General features: G+C 48.9%; 10 non-coding genes across 10 annotated transcripts; all 10 read right to left on the reverse strand.

Moving 5' to 3' along the window:
• Positions 1–431: 431 nt before the first annotated feature.
• Trnas-cga (transfer RNA serine (anticodon CGA)) lies at positions 432–512 on the reverse strand. The gene has a single exon. It is a non-coding gene; the product is annotated as a tRNA-Ser (tRNA).
• A 137-nt stretch (positions 513–649) lies between these two features.
• Positions 650–722, reverse strand: Trnak-uuu (transfer RNA lysine (anticodon UUU)). Its single transcript has one exon. It is a non-coding gene; the product is annotated as a tRNA-Lys (tRNA).
• Positions 723–1262: 540 nt separating this feature from the next.
• On the reverse strand, positions 1263–1335 carry Trnaf-gaa (transfer RNA phenylalanine (anticodon GAA)). The gene has a single exon. It is a non-coding gene; the product is annotated as a tRNA-Phe (tRNA).
• Positions 1336–1894: 559 nt separating this feature from the next.
• Trnas-uga (transfer RNA serine (anticodon UGA)) lies at positions 1895–1976 on the reverse strand. The gene has a single exon. It is a non-coding gene; the product is annotated as a tRNA-Ser (tRNA).
• A 923-nt stretch (positions 1977–2899) lies between these two features.
• On the reverse strand, positions 2900–2973 carry Trnak-uuu (transfer RNA lysine (anticodon UUU)). Its single transcript has one exon. It is a non-coding gene; the product is annotated as a tRNA-Lys (tRNA).
• A 539-nt stretch (positions 2974–3512) lies between these two features.
• Trnaf-gaa (transfer RNA phenylalanine (anticodon GAA)) lies at positions 3513–3585 on the reverse strand. The gene has a single exon. It is a non-coding gene; the product is annotated as a tRNA-Phe (tRNA).
• Positions 3586–4144: 559 nt separating this feature from the next.
• Positions 4145–4226, reverse strand: Trnas-uga (transfer RNA serine (anticodon UGA)). The gene has a single exon. It is a non-coding gene; the product is annotated as a tRNA-Ser (tRNA).
• Positions 4227–4925: 699 nt separating this feature from the next.
• On the reverse strand, positions 4926–5007 carry Trnas-cga (transfer RNA serine (anticodon CGA)). The gene has a single exon. It is a non-coding gene; the product is annotated as a tRNA-Ser (tRNA).
• A 137-nt stretch (positions 5008–5144) lies between these two features.
• Trnak-uuu (transfer RNA lysine (anticodon UUU)) lies at positions 5145–5217 on the reverse strand. The gene has a single exon. It is a non-coding gene; the product is annotated as a tRNA-Lys (tRNA).
• Positions 5218–5756: 539 nt separating this feature from the next.
• On the reverse strand, positions 5757–5829 carry Trnaf-gaa (transfer RNA phenylalanine (anticodon GAA)). The gene has a single exon. It is a non-coding gene; the product is annotated as a tRNA-Phe (tRNA).
• Positions 5830–6000: the final 171 nt, after the last annotated feature.

Consider the following 6000-nt stretch of genomic DNA (forward strand, 5'->3'; position numbering starts at 1 on the left):
CTCCAATGGCGACTTCACCGACTTCCCACTGACGCACCGCTGACGCTAGTTTTCTGTCGTCTTAAAACGATGGACATACCTCCAAGCAGCTGCGAGATCTTAAGAAAAGAAAAAAAAAACGCTGCACCACTGCTTTTGCCGCACTCGAATGATTGAAATTGCGATTCTTAAAAAGAAAATGAAATGTCCGCTCTGTCCAACACTTTCGAGCACATCTGTGTACTCACCATCTCAGCGACGGCTTTCTGCAGTCCCAGCGTCAGTGCGAGGTGAACCGAAAGGCACAGTAAGTAGCTGTCGTCGCGAAAACTCAGTATTCTTAAAACGTAAATTTTCGTCTTGTTGAGAATGGCATCACTGGTTGCACCCGCATTCGCCCACGCATGTCACATGTGTGCGAAAACGTTTGCTCCTCTTTACGCAAAATCGCACGCAGCCGGTAGGATTCGAACCTACGCTCCCAGAGGAATCTGATTTCGAGTCAGACGCCTTAACCACTCGGCCACGACTGCCGTTAGCGCGGTGTTCTCTCGACACATGCAACTGCTACCGTTTAAAACACTGTGTGTCAGAAAACGGCGTAGCTGCATTATTTTCCGTAGCGTTTCCACCGCTACCAGACGAATCGCTACCAAAGTATTAAAATTTCCGCCCGGACAGGGACTTGAACCCTGGACCCTTAGGTTAAAAGCCTAATGCTCTACCGACTGAGCTATCCGGGCTCACACAAGGCTGCAAAACCTCCCACGATGCACAACTATACATTGACTCATGTCCTTTACTGTTGTGCAATCGCTGCATGGGGCCGTTACTAATAAAACGCTCGCCTAAATGCTGTCTACAAACTTATCGCGCTAAGCCCGTAACACACTATCGAAGACTGCTGACACACGATGCAACAACAAATTGTACCAGTTGTTACGTCTCATACGTTGGAGCAGAGAATTTACGTGTTTTGTCGACACTCACTGGGCAATTGGAAAATTCACAAGCATTTCGAATGCAATGTTTCCCACGCTTTCGCTCATTTCACGGTTCCGTTGAAGACGTTCTTCACCACCTGACACAGAAAAAGGAATGCAGTCGGTAGGATATTTTTAATTCTTTTGCTTCTAAGGGTGTTAGTTGTCTAGTAAGTTCCTCTTATGGCATGCAATTGACAACCAGAACAGCTACAGGAGAGAGTCATTTTTGTTGTCAGCGGTAGTTGCATTATCACACACGCAGAGTAATTCCATTGGCGTCGCATCAAAACGAGTACCTGCCGAAACCCGGGATCGAACCAGGGACCTTTAGATCTTCAGTCTAACGCTCTCCCAACTGAGCTATTTCGGCTGACGTCGAAGGTTGCCATTTGCATGTCTTCGTTCACTTCTGCCTCGTTGCCAATTTCACAGTCACCTTCGTCTGATAAGACACAGGGACGCTGAAGGGCGAGCAGCCGATGCAGTGAAGTTCCACACACATTTCTTCAGCTTCCGTCATCGTAACAAGCAAACATGTCGACTCGATAACCCGTGCTATATCGATGCCAGGGGCAACTCGTGTGCAGAGAACGAGACACAAGAAGGAGTGAGCCTCTCCACCATATGAGAGGCAGTATCTAGCAGATACACACGGTAAAACATTCGACTTGCGTTAGCTCATAAATTGCTACACGTCATCGTCTGCAAGCTAAAATGGACACATCTGCACTGCCCAGTGAGGCGACACTTGTACTAACACCTGGTGGACGGCTGTGAGACTAGGAGATGAGCTGCGGCTTCTGGGGGCGACTGTAACGCTGCGCCCTCGATCAAATAACACTGCACATTGCTGGTGACCCACGTGTTTAGTAGTGACGCAACTGCTAGGATGCAGCTCAACGTCCGCCTTTTGAGAGCGAGAAAATTTTCGCAGTCGGCAGGACTCGAACCTACGCTCCCAGAGGGAATCTGATTTCAAGTCAGACGCCTTAACCACTCGGCCACGACTGCCGGTGGCGGAAGCGACTCCCGACAAGTGAAGCCGCCATCTTTAGAAGCAATCTGATGGCAGAAAACGGCGTGGCCTCACTCTTTGCTGTAGGGTTTCCATTAGCCGTTACGAAAGTGTACTAATTTTCGCCCAGACAGGGACTTGAGCCCAGGACCCTTTGGTTGAAAACCTAACGCTCTACCGACTCAGCTATGCGGGCCCACGCACGAGCATTATCGTACAGCTGCGTGGTGTGCGAGTGTTTCGCATGTCGTAATTACTGACTTATGGCTCCAATGGCGACTTCACCGACTTCCCACTGACGCACCGCTGACGCTAGTTTTCTGTCGTCTTAAAACGATGGACATACCTCCAAGCAGCTGCGAGATCTTAAGAAAAGAAAAAAAAAAACGCTGCACCACTGCTTTTGCCGCACTCGAATGATTGAAATTGCGATTCTTAAAAAGAAAATGAAATGTCCGCTCTGTCCAACACTTTCGAGCACATCTGTGTACTCACCATCTCAGCGACGGCTTTTCTGCAGTCCCAGCGTCAGTGCGAGGTGAACCGAAAGGCACAGTAAGTAGCTGTCGTCGCGAAAACTCAGTATTCTTAAAACGTAAATTTTCGTCTTGTTGAGAATGGCATCACTGGTTGCACCCGCATTCGCCCACGCATGTCACATGTGTGCGAAAACGTTTGCTCCTCTTTACGCAAAATCGCACGCAGCCGGTAGGATTCGAACCTACGCTCCCAGAGGGAATCTGATTCGAGTCAGACGCCTTAACCACTCGGCCACGACTGCCGTTAGCGCGGTGTTCTCTCGACACATGCAACTGCTACCGTTTAAAACACTGTGGTGTCAGAAAACGGCGTAGCTGCATTATTTTCCGTAGCGTTTCCACCGCTACCAGACGAATCGCTACCAAAGTATTAAAATTTCCGCCCCGGACAGGGACTTGAACCCTGGACCCTTAGGTTAAAAGCCTAATGCTCTACCGACTGAGCTATCCGGGCTCACACAAGGCTGCAAAACCTCCCACGATGCACAACTATACATTGACTCATGTCCTTTACTGTTGTGCAATCGCTGCATGGGGCCGTTACTAATAAAACGTCGCCTAAATGCTGTCTACAAACTTATCGCGCTAAGCCCGTAACACACTATCGAAGACTGCTGACACACGATGCAACAACAAATTGTACCAGTTGTTACGTCTCATACGTTGGAGCAGAGAATTTACGTGTTTTGTCGACACTCACTGGGCAATTGGAAAATTCACAAGCATTTCGAATGCAATGTTTCCCACGCTTTCGCTCATTTCACGGTTCCGTTGAAGACGTTCTTCACCACCTGACACAGAAAAAGGAATGCAGTCGGTAGGATATTTTTAATTCTTTTGCTTCTAAGGGTGTTAGTTGTCTAGTAAGTTCCTCTTATGGCATGCAATTGACAACCAGAACAGCTACAGGAGAGAGTCATTTTTGTTGTCAGCGGTAGTTGCATTATCACACACGCAGAGTAATTCCATTGGCGTCGCATCAAAACGAGTACCTGCCGAAACCCGGGATCGAACCAGGGACCTTTAGATCTTCAGTCTAACGCTCTCCCAACTGAGCTATTTCGGCTGACGTCGAAGGTTGCCATTTGCATGTCTTCGTTCACTTCTGCCTCGTTGCCAATTTCACAGTCACCTTCGTCTGATAAGACACAGGGACGCTGAAGGGCGAGCAGCCGATGCAGTGAAGTTCCACACACATTTCTTCAGCTTCCGTCATCGTAACAAGCAAACATGTCGACTCGATAACCCGTGCTATATCGATGCCAGGGGCAACTCGTGTGCAGAGAACGAGACACAAGAAGGAGTGAGCCTCTCCACCATATGAGAGGCAGTATCTAGCAGATACACACGGTAAAACATTCGACTTGCGTTAGCTCATAAATTGCTACACGTCATCGTCTGCAAGCTAAAATGGACACATCTGCACTGCCCAGTGAGGCGACACTTGTACTAACACCTGGTGGACGGCTGTGAGACTAGGAGATGAGCTGCGGCTTCTGGGGGCGACTGTAACGCTGCGCCCTCGATCAAATAACACTGCACATTGCTGGTGACCCACGTGTTTAGTAGTGACGCAACTGCTAGGATGCAGCTCAACGTCCGCCTTTTGAGAGCGAGAAAATTTTCGCAGTCGGCAGGACTCGAACCTACGCTCCCAGAGGGAATCTGATTTCAAGTCAGACGCCTTAACCACTCGGCCACGACTGCCGGTGGCGGAAGCGACTCCGACAAGTGAAGCCGCCATCTTTAGAAGCAATCTGATGGCAGAAAACGGCGTGGCCTCACTCTTTGCTGTAGGGTTTCCATTAGCCGTTACGAAAGTGTACTAATTTTCGCCCAGACAGGGACTTGAGCCCAGGACCCTTTGGTTGAAAACCTAACGCTCTACCGACTCAGCTATGCGGGCCCACGCACGAGCATTATCGTACAGCTGCGTGGTGTGCGAGTGTTTCGCATGTCGTAATTACTGACTTATGGCTCCAATGGCGACTTCACCGACTTCCCACTGACGCACCGCTGACGCTAGTTTCTGTCGTCTTAAAACGATGGACATACCTCCAAGCAGCTGCGAGATCTTAAGAAAAGAAAAAAAAAACGCTGCACCACTGCTTTTGCCGCACTCGAATGATTGAAATTGCGATTCTTAAAAGAAAATGAAATGTCCGCTCTGTCCAACACTTTCGAGCACATCTGTGTACTCACCATCTCAGCGACGGCTTTCTGCAGTCCCAGCGTCAGTGCGAGGTGAACCGAAAGGCACAGTAAGTAGCTGTCGTCGCGAAAACTCAGTATTCTTAAAACGTAAATTTTCGTCTTGTTGAGAATGGCATCACTGGTTGCACCCGCATTCGCCCACGCATGTCACATGTGTGCGAAAACGTTTGCTCCTCTTTACGCAAAATCGCACGCAGCCGGTAGGATTCGAACCTACGCTCCCAGAGGGAATCTGATTTCGAGTCAGACGCCTTAACCACTCGGCCACGACTGCCGTTAGCGCGGTGTTCTCTCGACACATGCAACTGCTACCGTTTAAAACACTGTGGTGTCAGAAAACGGCGTAGCTGCATTATTTTCCGTAGCGTTTCCACCGCTACCAGACGAATCGCTACCAAAGTATTAAAATTCCGCCCGGACAGGGACTTGAACCCTGGACCCTTAGGTTAAAAGCCTAATGCTCTACCGACTGAGCTATCCGGGCTCACACAAGGCTGCAAAACCTCCCACGATGCACAACTATACATTGACTCATGTCCTTTACTGTTGTGCAATCGCTGCATGGGGCCGTTACTAATAAAACGTCGCCTAAATGCTGTCTACAAACTTATCGCGCTAAGCCCGTAACACACTATCGAAGACTGCTGACACACGATGCAACAACAAATTGTACCAGTTGTTACGTCTCATACGTTGGAGCAGAGAATTTACGTGTTTTGTCGACACTCACTGGGCAATTGGAAAATTCACAAGCATTTCGAATGCAATGTTTCCCACGCTTTCGCTCATTTCACGGTTCCGTTGAAGACGTTCTTCACCACCTGACACAGAAAAAGGAATGCAGTCGGTAGGATATTTTTAATTCTTTTGCTTCTAAGGGTGTTAGTTGTCTAGTAAGTTCCTCTTATGGCATGCAATTGACAACCAGAACAGCTACAGGAGAGAGTCATTTTTGTTGTCAGCGGTAGTTGCATTATCACACACGCAGAGTAATTCCATTGGCGTCGCATCAAAACGAGTACCTGCCGAAACCCGGGATCGAACCAGGGACCTTTAGATCTTCAGTCTAACGCTCTCCCAACTGAGCTATTTCGGCTGACGTCGAAGGTTGCCATTTGCATGTCTTCGTTCACTTCTGCCTCGTTGCCAATTTCACAGTCACCTTCGTCTGATAAGACACAGGGACGCTGAAGGGCGAGCAGCCGATGCAGTGAAGTTCCACACACATTTCTTCAGCTTCCGTCATCGTAACAAGCAAACATGTCGA

Source organism: Schistocerca cancellata, unplaced genomic scaffold (assembly GCF_023864275.1).
Source record: "Schistocerca cancellata isolate TAMUIC-IGC-003103 unplaced genomic scaffold, iqSchCanc2.1 HiC_scaffold_506, whole genome shotgun sequence".
In the NCBI taxonomy this organism is placed as follows: Eukaryota; Metazoa; Arthropoda; class Insecta; order Orthoptera; family Acrididae; genus Schistocerca; species Schistocerca cancellata.